This window comes from Canis lupus, chromosome 5 (genome assembly GCF_011100685.1).
Source record: "Canis lupus familiaris isolate Mischka breed German Shepherd chromosome 5, alternate assembly UU_Cfam_GSD_1.0, whole genome shotgun sequence".
In the NCBI taxonomy this organism is placed as follows: Eukaryota; Metazoa; Chordata; class Mammalia; order Carnivora; family Canidae; genus Canis; species Canis lupus.
The window spans coordinates 8,987,899-9,002,077 of NC_049226.1; positions in this window are offsets into that span (position 1 = coordinate 8,987,899).

A 14,179-nucleotide genomic window follows, 5' to 3' on the forward strand; every position below is an offset into this window, starting at 1 on the left:
AACGAGGACAGTGGGGCTGCAAATATGACAAAGTTGTATTTGGCTTTCTCTTCTTTACCTCCTACATCTCACCAGTCACCAAGTACAGTTGTCCCTTGAACAATGCAGGCATTAAGGGTGCTGCCCTTCCCCACCCCTGCACATAATCCAAAATCCACATGCAACCTTTGACTCTCCCAGAATTTAACCTCTTAATAGCCTCCTGTTGACTGGAAATCTTATTGATTACATGAACTCCATACTGCATCCTAATAAAGTAAACTAGGGAAAAGAAAATGCCAAGACAATCGTAAGGAAGAAAAAAATGCATTTACAGTAGTATACTGTATTTCTCAAAGAAAATCCACACATAAGTGGAACTGAGTGGCTCAAGGGTCAACTGTAATTTTGATTTGGCCCCCTAAAAATCTCTCAAATCTATCCTTGAATCCATCTGTACCTCTACAATTGCTTTTTACCTAAAAAAAAGCCTTGTAAAAGTCTTCCTGCCTCCAGTCAGTTCCCCTAACCCATTCACCACATAGCAGATAGCCAGAGCTTTGAGAAAATGGAAATCTGATTATTCTTCTCTCTGCCTAAAACCCTTCCGTGGCTCCTATTCCCATCAAGATAGAGTCCAAACTCTTTATCTTTATTATGGTTTATAAAGACTCTGGGGACCTGGCCCTGCATATCTATCTTACCACATGTCTCTCTATACTCTGTATTTCAGGCCTAATTCTTCAAACACACTAATGTTTCTCTTTCTTCCTGGTCTTCATATGGTCTGCCTCCATATGCCTCCCTCCTTCAGAGGGTCTGCCTCCCTCTGAGCCCTCCACACACACACACCTTCCTCAGGCAGAGTCCTCCTCACCATCCTCTGTGAAACCCTTCCCAATTACCCTCCAGGTCTTCCTGAGAGCTCTTGGAGCACGCAGAATTTCCCTTATCAAAGTACTCATCCTGCTAAATTATAATTACTTATGTATTATCTTTCTTCCCCATTAATTGAGGGGAAGACCATTACTGCTTTGTTCTTTTTCATAATCCCCAGTGCCTCACACGGTGTCTAGTATTGGAGTAGGGACTCAAATACTTGCCGAAAGAACAAGTGAATCAGCCTTTCTGTGTCTCTCATGAATAAATAAAATCTTAAAAAAAAAAAAAGAACAAGTGAATCAATTAATAGAAGTTGAAATAGGCAGTGAGATCATAGTTTTCTATGTCAGCCCATGAACTTTGGACACTAGCTTGGTGGCAGCAAGGAGCCAGTGAGGAATCTGAAGGAAAATGGTATGATTATAGTTGCACTTATGAAAGACCACTCTGGTAATAAGAAGATGCATGGATTTGAAGTGAACAAAATTGGCAGTAGTGACTGTGGATGTAGGAGGCTGGTTGCTTCCACTATGAAAGGGTAGAACGATGAAAGCCTAAATCTGCAGAAAACAGTTTAGAGATAAGAAGAAAGAAATTTAAGGATGTGGAGATTGGGAGAAGAGGTAGAGAGAAGGGGTCTTACGCTTCTAGGGTGGCTAAGCTGGTTGATAAGAAAGGTCATGACCTGAAATTGGAAAAGAGAGGTAGGAATCATGGAGGAAGATAAATTCAGTTTTACACATGTTGAATTCCAGGCACCTGCCATATCCACAAGATGAGCTATTTTAGTAGGCAACTGGATCTGGACTCACCAAAGAGATCTGGGTAACAACACAGATTTGGGAGTCGTTGGCATGTAGAAGATAGTTGAAGTGATGAAAGTAGAAGAGATCAACCAGGAAAATGCATAGACATGAAGTACCTGGCTGGCTCAGTCAGTAGAGCAAGTGATTCTAGATCTCAGGGTTGTGAGGTTAAGCCCCCGTTGGGTCTAGAGATTACTTAAAAAAATAAAATCTAAAAAAAAAGAAAGAAAGAAAGAAATGAAGCAGCATAAACTGAAACTGTGAGTATGATAGCTTTTAATGAGGTCTGGGAGTCCTAGAAAATTATTGAAACTAAGAGAGGTCTTGGGGACTCCTGAACTTGCAGGTGGTGTGAGAAATAAGGGTGCTTTTATAGACCTTCCTCCCTCTAACTGAAAATGAGAGGCATACAGAGGAATATTTAAAGCAGCTCTGTTCCCAACTGCCAAATTCTGGAAACAACCAAAACATGCATCAACAGTAAATGGATTAAAAAATTTTAGCATATTTATAGAGTACTATATGAATGAAAATGGATCAATCTCATAAATATTAAATTAGGCAGAGGAACCCAAACACAAAAGGATGCATACTGTAAAGTTCTACTTATATAAAGGCAAAGAGCAAGTAAAACTAACCAAAGTGATAGAAATTATATTAATGCTTATATTGGAGAAGGAGGGAGAAAAGGAAATGAAGAGGACATCTGGGTTGCTGGTAATGTTCTATTTATTGATCTGGGTGAGAGTTACATGTATGGGTTCACTTAGAAAACTTGTTATTGAGCTCTGCACTTTTTCTGTATTTATGTTACACTTCAGTTTAAAAGTTTTCATTACCAAAAGCTTAAATGTGAAAGAGAATAGCATCAGGTAATTTGAACTAAAAAAGCCTTTTATTTTTAAGCTAGGAGAAAATTGAGGGTTTTTTTTTTAAGATTTTATTTATTCATTCATGAGAGACACAGAAAGAGAAGGCAGAGACACAGACAGAAGAAGCAGGCTCCATGCAGGGAACCTGATGCAGGACTCGATCCTGGAACTCCAGAATCATACCCTGAGCCGAAGGCAGACCCTCAACCACTGAGCCACCCAGGCAGCCCGAGGATCTCTTATATAAGGAGAAAGAGTCAGATCCAAAGGAAAGTCAAAGAAACCAGAAAGAGAGGCTAGGGAAAGATTCTTTTTTTTTTTTTTTTTTAATAAGATTTTATTTATTTAAGAGAGAGAGTGAGTGGGCATGAGCAGGGGGAAGCGGCAGAGGGAGAGGAAGAAATAGACTCCCTGCTGAGCAGGAAGCTGCCCCCAGGACCCTGGGGATCATGACCTGAGGTGAAGGCAGATGCTTAACCAACTGAGCCACCTGGTGCCCCTAGAGAAAGATTCTTGAAGAGTTTTGAGAAAAGATAAAATCAGAACTTCTTGTGGGGCCTTGTCTATTAAGGTGAGGTATGGGGAATTAGTTAGAAATGCACATTCTAAAGAGTCACACCAGAGATTTTGATTCAGTTTATCAGGAATGGAATCCAGAAATCTACACCTTAAAACCTGGTGTTTCTGGTACAGGAATTCTTGGACTTAAGCTTGAGAAACACTGCCCCAAGGGAGTGATAAGGGCAGACAGGGCACAGCACTGGGATCAGAGCATTTTTGCACGTTCCAGAGTTGCCACTTTACCATCTAACAGGAGAGTTTTGTGTCTTTTGCTTGCTTATTTTGTTTTAGTGTCCACAGGTCATATACCACGCAAACTTCTGGGCAAGGTTATTCCATTTCTCCAAGCTTCAGATGCCCTCATCTGTAGTGATCTTATCTACTGCAGAGTAATTAAGAATCAAATTAAATTATGTGGAAGGAAAAAAAAAATTATGTGGAATATAATTCCTCTTCTAGCCAAGACGTAGTAACAGTAATCCTCCCATGTGAAACAACTACAGAATCAGACAATATACATGCAACAGTGGTTTTCGGATATTGGACATCAGGCAAAGCAGGACAGTGATCCCTAAGAGTGGAGGAAACAAATGAGATGAGCCTACTATTGATTCACTTTACTATATGGAGGCTGTAACACACAGAGAGTAGAAACCCAGTTGAACCCAGTAGTCTCCCTGAGGGTAGCAGCTGGAGTTGGAGGTCCCAGGAGGCACAGCTGACTAGAGTTCACAGGGCAGAGCCCTAGAAAGGGAAGAAAGCAGAGAGAGGGGTAGAGTTTCCGGTGGGCTGTAGAAAGGCTCCTTATGGATACAGCTGAGCACACATCAGTGCATAAATATAAGGAAAGTACTCAAGGTTTAGGAAGAGCCACCCAAAAGGACTAGAGGGCGTAAGTCTGAACCTCATGAAGAGCTAGGAATACCTTGTGTTCCCACTAACCAGAGGAAAAAGAACTTGATAATAAAAGGACATAAGGTAAAATAATGCCCAGGAAAAAAAAAAAAAAAAAAAAAGCTCTTACTAAAGGCTGCACTTGTCCTGCCTAACAAAACTTAAAAGCAATCCTCATCCTTGAAAGAAAGTACAAAAGTGTTTCAGGTAAGTTTACCATATCCCAGAAAAAAAGCTCAGGTATATGTATAGGAGGGACACCTGGGTGGCTCAGTGGTTGAACATCTGCCTTTGGCCCAGGGCATGATCCTGGAGCCCTGGCATCAAGTCCTACATTGGGATCCCTGCATGGAGCCTGCTTCTCCCTCTGCCTGTGTCTCTGCCTCTCTGTGTCTCTCATGAACAAATAAATGAAATCTTAAAAAACAAAACAAAGGGACAGGGGTTCATTTAAAAAAAAAAAAGAATATGTATAGGAATACAAAAATATCCAACTCCCACAAGGAAACATTCATAATGTTTGGCATTTAATAAAAAATGACCAGGCATGCAAAGATGCAGGGGAATATAATGCATCATGAGGAGAATAACCAATCAGTAGCAACGGATCCTTAAGTGACACAAATGATAGAATAAAGAAGAACACCAAGAGGAGTTATTGTGATTGTATTCCATATATTCAAGAAGGTAGAGAGGGCACCTGGGTGGCTCTGTCGGTTAAGCGTCCGGCTCTTGATTTCAGCTCAGGTCATGATCTCTGGGTCCTGAGATTGAGCCCTGTGTTAGTGGGGCTCTGTGCTCAGAGGGATTCTTTCCCTCTGCCCCTCCCTGTTGCATGGTCATGTGTGTGCTGTGTCAATCTCTCTCTCTCTCTCTCAAATAAATAAATAAAAATCTTAAAAAAAAAAAAGGTAGAAAAGAAACCGAACAAGTTAAGTAGATGCATGAAAATATTTAAAAAGAACCAGATCAAACTTCTAGAGATTTAAACTTCTAGAGATTTAATCCAAAAGAAGGTAGAAGAGGAGAGGGATGGAGACAGATGGGATAAATAAAAAATGATGCTAAATATAAATCTAGTCATATCAATAATTCCATTAAATGTAAATGGTGTAAACACTCCAATTAAATGTATGAATCTAAAGAGAAAAAATATCCCTTTGGCCATCTTTGGAATCTGGTATTCTAGGAGTCGTGGCCACAGAGTCCATAAGTAGATAGTAGGAAGGAGCCCAAAATCAGTTGGCAAAATTCCCTACAGAAATAAACCAGTGAAATGTATTTCAGTCATTGAAAGGTGTTATGAATAATAGATGATAATGTCCTATCAGGCAGCAATTTACAAATGAAACAGTTACTTTATTCACTTGAACTTAAATACATTCTTTTTTTAAGATTTTATTTATTTATTTCAGAGAGAGAAAGAGAGAGAGAGAGAAAGCAAAAATGGGAGGTGGGGGAGGAAGAAAGGGAGAGGGACAAGAACATTCCCCAGGCATCCTTGTATGTATATATGTATTATTTTTTTTAAGACTTTATTTATTTATCCATAGGGATGCAGAGAGAGAGAGAGAGGCAGAGACACAAGCAGGCTCCATGCAGGGAGCCTGATGTGGGACTTGATCCAGGGTCTCCAGGATCACGCCCTGGGCTGCAGGCGGCACTAAACCGCTGCACCACCGGGGCTGCCCCTATTTTTTTTTTTTTTTTTTTTTTAAGTAAGCTCTATGCCCCAGGTGGGGTTTGGACTCACTACTCAGAGATCAAGAGTCACATGCTCCAGGACTGAGCCAGCCAGCTGCCCCTAAGCTTGTATTTTACAATGAATACTTAATTCATTTTTTCAAAAAAGATTTTATTTATTTGACAGAAAGAGAGAGAGCACAAGCAGGGGGAGCAGCAGGGGGTGAAGCAGGCTCCCCGCTGAGCAGAGAGTCTGATTACAGGGCTCAGTCCCACCACCCTGGGATCATGCCTGAGCCAAAGGCAGCTGCCCAACTAACTGAGCCACCCAAGCACCCAAATCAATACTTCATTTAAAACTCAAGGCAACTCTATATAAGAATCTTATGTTATCAATCATTTCTCTCTCAATTAACAGATGAGGAACCAAGAATTAAGGAGGAAAAGTAATTGCTCAAGGACAGACAGATAAGTGGTGAGGCTCTTCCAAATAGATTCACATTATTCCAACATTTATACATTTACATCATTCTATATTGTTTTCAAAAATTGAAGAGAGAGGGACGCCTGGGTGGCTCAGTGGTTTAGCTCCTGCCTTCACCCCAGGGCGTGATCCTGGGGTTCTGGGATGGAGTCCCACATCAGGCTCCCCTCAGGGAGTCTGCTTCCCCCTCTGTCTGTGTCTCTGCCTCTCTGTGTCTCTCATGAATAAATAAGTAAAATCTTAAAAAAAAAAAAAAAAAAAAAAAAAGGAAAGAATAAGGGGCAACTCCCAAGGAAGCTCTATTGCTTGGCTGGAGATGTCCGGGAAGGCTTTCTGAAAGAAAGGATATTACTGTTGAATCTTGAAGGTTTGATGAAATGTCTGCAGACCAAAAGGAAGAATCACCATTCTGGTTTAGGATGAGGAACCGGTAAGGTAACTACAAGCATAGAACTCATGGGATGGGGAATAGGAAGGTGAGGTTGGTAAGGTGAGCAAGGACCATCATGGAAGGTGGTTTATAAACTCCTACAGAGTCTTACCTTCTTGTTTTTACTTTTTTTTGTTGTTTTTAATCAGTTACAGCTAATTGAGTTCACTGTACTTCTCAATTCAGAGTACGCTGCCATCATTGGTCTGGGCAAGGTCTTGCTTGTTTGTTTTTATTTGTTTACACTTTTGCATTCCCCTCTATTCACCAATCTCCACTACCCTTTCCTACACAAATATTCCTGTGTGTTTGATATCATTTTACTTGAATATGTTCTTGTAAAACATGAATCATCTTATAATATATACAAAATTTTAATTTACATAAATGATATGCGATAGATGTCAGCCTGCTTTTCTTTTCTTTTTTTTTTTTTTTTTTTTTCACTCAGTACTGCTTTGAAGATCACACCAAGGTGATGTGGACATCTAATTCTTTACCTATTGCTGCCTAAGGAGACAGTTTTGTCTTGGATTTTTTCCTGTGAACCCAGAAGAACCGTTCTGACTTTCCATGGTTTGTAAAGTCAGATGTCTAGAGGCCTGCTGAAGCAGGCTGAGCAGCCTGGATGGGGTGGAGGAAGTTGTTACTTGGCTCTGGGGATTTGATGCTATCTGGCAGTGCAGGAAATGTTGCAAGAGAGGCCAAAAATCTTCTGATTTTTTAAATATTGGAAAAACTTAAATACTCAACCATGCACTGCCATTTCTTGGCTTTTACATTAAAACATTTGGATCATCATGGGGCACATGGCTCAGATCATGATCTCAGGGTCCTGGGATGGAGCCCTGTGTCTGCTTCCTGCTCAACAGGGCATCTGCTGCTCACTCTCCCTCTGCCACTTCCCCTGCTTGTGCTCTCTCATTCATGCACCCTCTCACATAAATAAAATCTTAAAAAAGCAAAAAACAAAAACGTTTGGATAAGGGGTGCCCAGCTGGCTCAGTGGGAAGAACATGCAACTCTTGATCTCAAGGTTGTAAGTTCATGCCCTGTGTTGGATGTAGAGATTATTTAAAAATAAAATCTTTAGGGACGCCTGGGTGGCTCAGTGGTTGAGCGCCTGCCTTTGGCTCGGGTCATGATCTCAGGATCCTGGGATCAAGTCCCACATCGGGCTCCCTGCATGGAGCCTGCTTCTCTCTCTGCTTATGTCTCTGCCTCTCTGTGTTTCTCATGAACGAATAAATAAAATCTTAAAAAATATATATATAAAAAAGAAAAGAAATTAAGGGGAGAATGAAATAGAGTAAAAGGTCAAAGATTCCACTGAGCTTCGGTACCTAGAATAGTGGTTTACCAGAGGCTGGGAGCAGGGGAGAAGGGGGTTTTGATTACAGAGTTAACATTTCAATTTGGGATGATGAAAAAGTTCTGGAGATGGGCTAGTGGTAATAGTTATAACTAATGTGAATGTATTTAATGCCAAACTATACACTTAAAAATGGTGAATATGCTGAGTTTTATCTTTATGTATATTTTAACACACACGCGCGCACACACACACACACACACACTGACTCAAAACAAGTCCTTTCTGCCAGTAGGACAAAGCTGCGTTTAATATGGAAAAATACACCCCTGGGTGTGCCTGAGTGGCTCAGTTAAGCATCCAGCATCTGAGTTGTTTTCTGCTCAGATCACCATCTCAGGGTCATGGGATCGAGCCCCACGTGAGACTCAGTGCACACTGTGGAGTCTGCCTGAAATTCTTTCCCTCTGCCTCTCCTCACTCTTGTTCTCTGCCGGTGACTCAGAGAGGCAGGGAAGTCAAAATGTACTGAGAATTAGAAGTTTGGTTTCAGGTACTTCTTTCAATACCGGGGACTTTTTTTTTTTTTAATTTTTATTTATTTATGATAGTCACACACAGAGAGAGAGAGAGGCAGAGACATAGGCAGAGGGAGAAGCAGGCTCCATGCACCGGGAGCCCGACGTGGGATTCGCTTCCTGGTCTCCAGGATCTTGCCCTGGGCCAAAGGCAGGCGCCAAACCGCTGGGCCACCCAGGGATTCCCCCAATACCGGGGACTTAATTAAAGATAAGATTGAGTAAGAATCATGACACAACAATCTAGGACTAATGGAAAAAGCAAAGCTGGGATGTGAGAGGAGGAATTAGAGAATTTAAAAATTATACATAACTGTATTGAGATATAATATCCACATTATACAGTTCGCCCATTGAAAGTGTACAAGTCAGTGGCTTTAAGCTCAGTTTCTGCAACAAGCAACACAATCAATTTCAAAACATTTTCTCACTACCTGTAAAATAACCCTCTTACCCATTAGGGATCATTGTCCACCATCACTAGGCTGACACACATGCACTTTCTGTCTCTATGTAGATTTATCTATACTCTTTGCCTGTGTTGGGAGGGAAAAATTTCCTCTACCAAGTTAGGTTCAGTAAGGGGGGCTTCAAATTAACAATAGACAGATGAATAAAAGATAAGAAGTTGTATTTATAAATAAGCCATGGGAAAAAAAAAAAAAAGCCATGGGCCCATTCAGCTCAAGAGGCTCTCTGAATAGCTAGAGATAGGAGTTTATATATCAATTTAATAGTGGAAAGAGGGGGAGACAAAGGGTTTCTGAAGGAAGAACAAATGGTTTGGTGGGGTTTATTGTTTGTTCTCAGAAAAGACAAATGGGCTTTTAGGGAAGCAAAGGGCAAGTATGACAGTTTGTTATAAAGTTTGTTTATGTAATTTCTCTTCCCCGTGTGAGTGGCCCATTTTCTTCCTAGAAGTGAAGCATACCGTGAATATTTATGGCAGTTTTACTCTTGGAAGACATTTTTTCTTTTTAGTTAGATAAGGGAACCTCTGAAAAGGCTTCTTTCTGCATTTGCTGTATCTCAAAGTGTTCAGTTTAAAACAATCATAAAAATGAATAAATGAATAAATAAATAAATAAATAATAAATAATAAAATAATTATCCAATGAGAGATGCCTGGGTGGCTCAGTGGTTGAGCGTCTGTCTTAGTCTCAGGGCGTGATCCCGGGGTCCTTGCATCAGGTCCCACGTCTCGCTCCCCGCAGGGAACCTGCTTCTCCCTCTCCCTTTCTCTGCCTCTCTCTGTGTCTCTCATGAATAAATAAATAAATCTTAAAAAAAATAATGCTTTCCACTGAAGGGTTGATGGGAAATCCCAATAAGTAATGCTAACAGAGGGTGAAATTGCAGTCTTGTGATGGGAAACGGCAAGGGAGCGGTTGGTTCTCTGTGTCCAGGCTGAGTAAAGGAGTAGAGGGTTTGGGTTCTTAGTACTTAGCTCATAGGGATAATAGAAATAAAATACTTAAAATGGTGCCTGGCACTCAGTACTCAGGAAGTGTTAAGTTATTTCCTGGGCAGCCTGGGTGGCTCAGCAGTTTAGTGCTGCATTCAGCCCAGGGCTTGATCCTGGGGACCTGGGATTGAGTCCCACATCAGGTTCCCTGCATGGAGCCTGCTTTTCCCTCTGCCCGTGTCTCTGTGTCTCTCATGAGTAAATAAAATATTTAAAAAAAAAAAAAAGTTCTTATTTTCCCCAAATTTCTTTTGATGTAATTACCAGAGGAATAGCTAAAAAATAAAGAAGGTTATGATGAAATCTTTAGTACAGTAAATGTTTACCTTCTCATTTTGACAGGGAAGTTTCAAAATGCACTGGGAAAGGCCCCAACCAGAAACAGAAAGGTAGAATCGCTGAAAAGGACACATTTCGGGGATCCCTGGGTGGCTTGGGGGTTTACACCTATTCTTATACTTTCACTCATCTCTCCCCGTGGAGTGGTCTAGTCACTCTTGTAAATATCCACATAAAGCACTCTGAGATGCTCATGAAAGATATTGTTCCTCCCAACAAAAGATATTCTATAAGTGTGGATAGAGGAGAGAGAGAGAAAGGAACAATGTTACAGAGGCCAGACTTATTATTCAAGGACAATTAAAATATTACTTTAAAACATTGTTTTTGACTTTTTTATTTTTTGTTTTTTTATTAAGAGAAGCTATACAAAAGTATGCAATTCAAATAATCATCATACACACCCATGCAAATGCACATACTTGCACATCGGTTAGGATTTTCCCATCTCCACCAAGGTAAGGGTAGATGTAGAGTTGCTGGATGAAATATGGAGATACAGAATGTCCAGTTAAATTTGAATTTCAGGCAAACAATGAGTACATTTTTAGTACAAGTCTATTCTATGCAATATTTGTGACATATTCACTTTTTTAAAAAACCATTCATTATTTATCTGAAATTCAAATTTAACCGGGTGTCCTGTACTTTTGCTTGGTAAATCTGGCAATCTTAGAAGGGGACATTAAAGAACATCCATCGGGTATAAATCTTTTTTTTTTTTTTAAGATTTTATTTATTGAGAAGCCTGAGTGACTCAGCAGTTGAGTGTCTGCCTTTGGCTCAGGGCGTGATCCGGGGGTCCTGGGATCAAGTCCCGCATCAGGCTCCCCCAAGGGAGCCTTCTTCTCCCTCTGCGTGTGTCTCTGCCTCTCTCTGTGTCTCTCATGAATAAGTAAATAGAATCTTTTAAAAAATAAAATAAAAAAGGACAAATTTCTCTCACTGATTAAAAAACATTGTTAAAAGTTTAATTAATTATTAAAGTGGGACTCAGTAGAATGGTATAACCAGTTTAAAGGAGAAGTCAAAAAAACAAAAAATTTATGTAGAGTAAAAGAATGTCAAAAGGAATTTACAGATAGATGATAATCTGATTTTTTCCCCAAGGTTTGGGGAAGGGAATTGAACCTCCACCTGACAGAGTCAATTTGCGTGTCTTTAGGGAAGAATTGTTTTGCATTTCTAGGAGTTATTTGCAATTTACAAAATTGCAAAGTAGCTAAAGGGCAATGAAGGATTCAGAACAGGCCACCTCAAAATGAGCTGTTTTGATCTACCGATTATTTTGAGCTAAAGAAGCTTGAGAAACTGCGGAGGCAGGAAGCGCTCTCTGACCTCCTCTTTCTACCTAAAAGCTTGTCAAGACATTTCCCATGAGAAAGATGCCCTCCCTTACCAGCAAGAGAAGAACATTCTCGTCACCAGAGACTGGAGTTGATGCTGAAATGGCTCGATACACACAGACCTACCAAAAATAACCCTGATCTTGTACTAGTTACCTCCACATATTTCCTAGTGACCCTCCCACAATTTACTGCCCGTACTTCAAGCCCCTTCATCTTTTCACATCTTCACAAATTTACCATTCCTTTATTTAAAATGTTATATGAGGAAAAAAAATAATAAAAATAAAATGTTGGGATCCCTGGGTGGCGCAGCGGTTTGGCGCCTGCCTTTGGCCCAGAGCGCGATCCTGGAGACCTGGGATCGAATCCCACGTCGGGCTCCCGGTGCATGGAGCCTGCTTCTCCCTCTGCCTGTGTCTCTGCCTCTCTCTCTTTCTCTCTCTGTGACTATCATAAATTAAAAAAATAAAAAATAAAAAATAAAATGTTATATGAGGGATCCCTGGGTGGCTCAGTGGTTTAGTGCCTGCCTTCGGCCCAGGGCATGATCCTGGAGTCAAGTTCCTTGACTTCTTGATCCTGGGATCAAGTTCCAAGTCGGGGTCCCTGCGTGGAGCCTGCTTCTCCCTCTGCCTGTGTCTCTGCCTCTCTCTCTCTCTCTCTCTGTCTGTCTCTAATGAATAAATAAATAAAATCTTAAAAAATAAATAAATAAAATGTTATATGAGGTCTTGGTCCTGACTGCTGCTGCTTCTTCCCCCCACCCCTTTTTTTAAAGGTTTTATTTATTCATGAGAGAGACAGAGAGTCAGAGACACAGGCAGAGGGAGAAGCAGGCTCCCTGCAGGGAGCCCGATGTGGGACTCGATCTCAGGTCTCCAGGATCATGCCCTGGGCCAAAGGCAGGTGCTCTACCGCTGAGCCCCCCAGGGATCCCCCCTCTGTGTTGACCACAGTTCGTACTGATGAGGTTTTGGAATATAAGTGAGGTCCAGAGCCGATGACCAAGAAAGAATTCTTGAGGCATCTTGGATGTAAGATGGTTACTAAAGCAGGAGGACAGGACCGCTGGGCAGGAAGAGCTGCTGCCCCGGGGCTGGCGAGGAGAGGCTGATTATAAACCTGGGAGTTGGGAGACTAGGGAATAGGGCGATTTCCAAAGGGTTTTCATATACTAAGGAGGACCTGCAGGATACTGGAGGCCTTGCCATTGTCAAGTTAAAGATTGCATCTCCCACTAGCAAGGCACCAACATTAAGACAATTGGAAACTTTCCGAAGAATGTCACACGTATCCCACCCTGGGCAGGGGTCGTTTGTGGGATATATGCTGTGCTTTGTCCTCAGCTAGTCCTGCTCCCCTATCCTGTACCTTCTATTGATTAAGTTCCTCTTTCCAGCTTATCTCTTAACTACCACAAACGACCCTATGGGCAAAGCATCCCTCGATGGGAACTGAGACTACCCCCACGTTGAGCAGTGACAACTGTCCCGACACCAGCAGGACCGCACGTGATTGACCCCAAGACAATGATCGGCCTGACCTTTGCTGCCCACCGCAGGTACCCACCGACCTTCGTCCCACATCTGCCTTATATAAACTGGGATGTGTTCTCAGCACTTTGGAGACAGTCTCTGTGACCTTCGTCCTCTGTCTTCCTGGCGTTGGCCTCATTGGAATGAATTCCTTTCTTGTCTCCCCACCGCTCCTCTCTCTGTCTCTGGATTTCGCCAGGGGCGAGTGGTCGAACCAGGTCTGTTTGGGGTCCCTGGAGCCAGCTAGTCTCCTACCCCAGCACCCCAGCTACATTACTGTTACCATTTCAGAAATGATGACATTGAAGCAAAAGAGAAATAAGTTGCCTGGGACAATACAGTGTGATGTTAGGGACTTCCCTCTCAACGATTGGATTGCTTACAGAAGTAGGCTCCTTTACACACACACACACACACACACACACACCTTCAACTTGACGACACCAAGGAATCAAAGAAACAATACAACCATGGCAGATTTAAAAGTAAAGAAAAAAAAGAATTAAAAATAAAGGTCCGGGGGATCCCTGGGTGGCTCAGCAGTTTAGTGCCTGCCTTTGGCCCAGGGCTTGATCCTGGAGACCCAGGATCGAGTCCCATGTCGGGCTCCCTGCGTAGAACCTGCTTTTCCCTCTGCCTGTGTCTCTGCCTCTGCCTCTCTCTCTCTGTGTCTCTCATGAATGAATAAATAAAAGCTTTTTTTAAAAAAAAAGGTCTGGACAGAATTTGTTGAGCCCAAGAATTAGAACAAACTTAAAAGAATCCTTAGTTAACTAGAGATTCAGGCCAAGCGGTCTGCTTCGTTTGACTTCCCTTGTTAAGCTACAAGAGCAATTAGAGCCTAGCAATTTGCTAAGACCTAGGTGTTTCTTTTTTATTTTTTCCCCAGTTTTTAAAACAGCTTATTGAGCTATAATTCACATACTATACATTTCCCCTACTTAAATTTAGTGCGTAACTTGGGGTGCCTGGGTAGTTCAGTCTTTTGAACATCTGCCATGGCTCAGGTC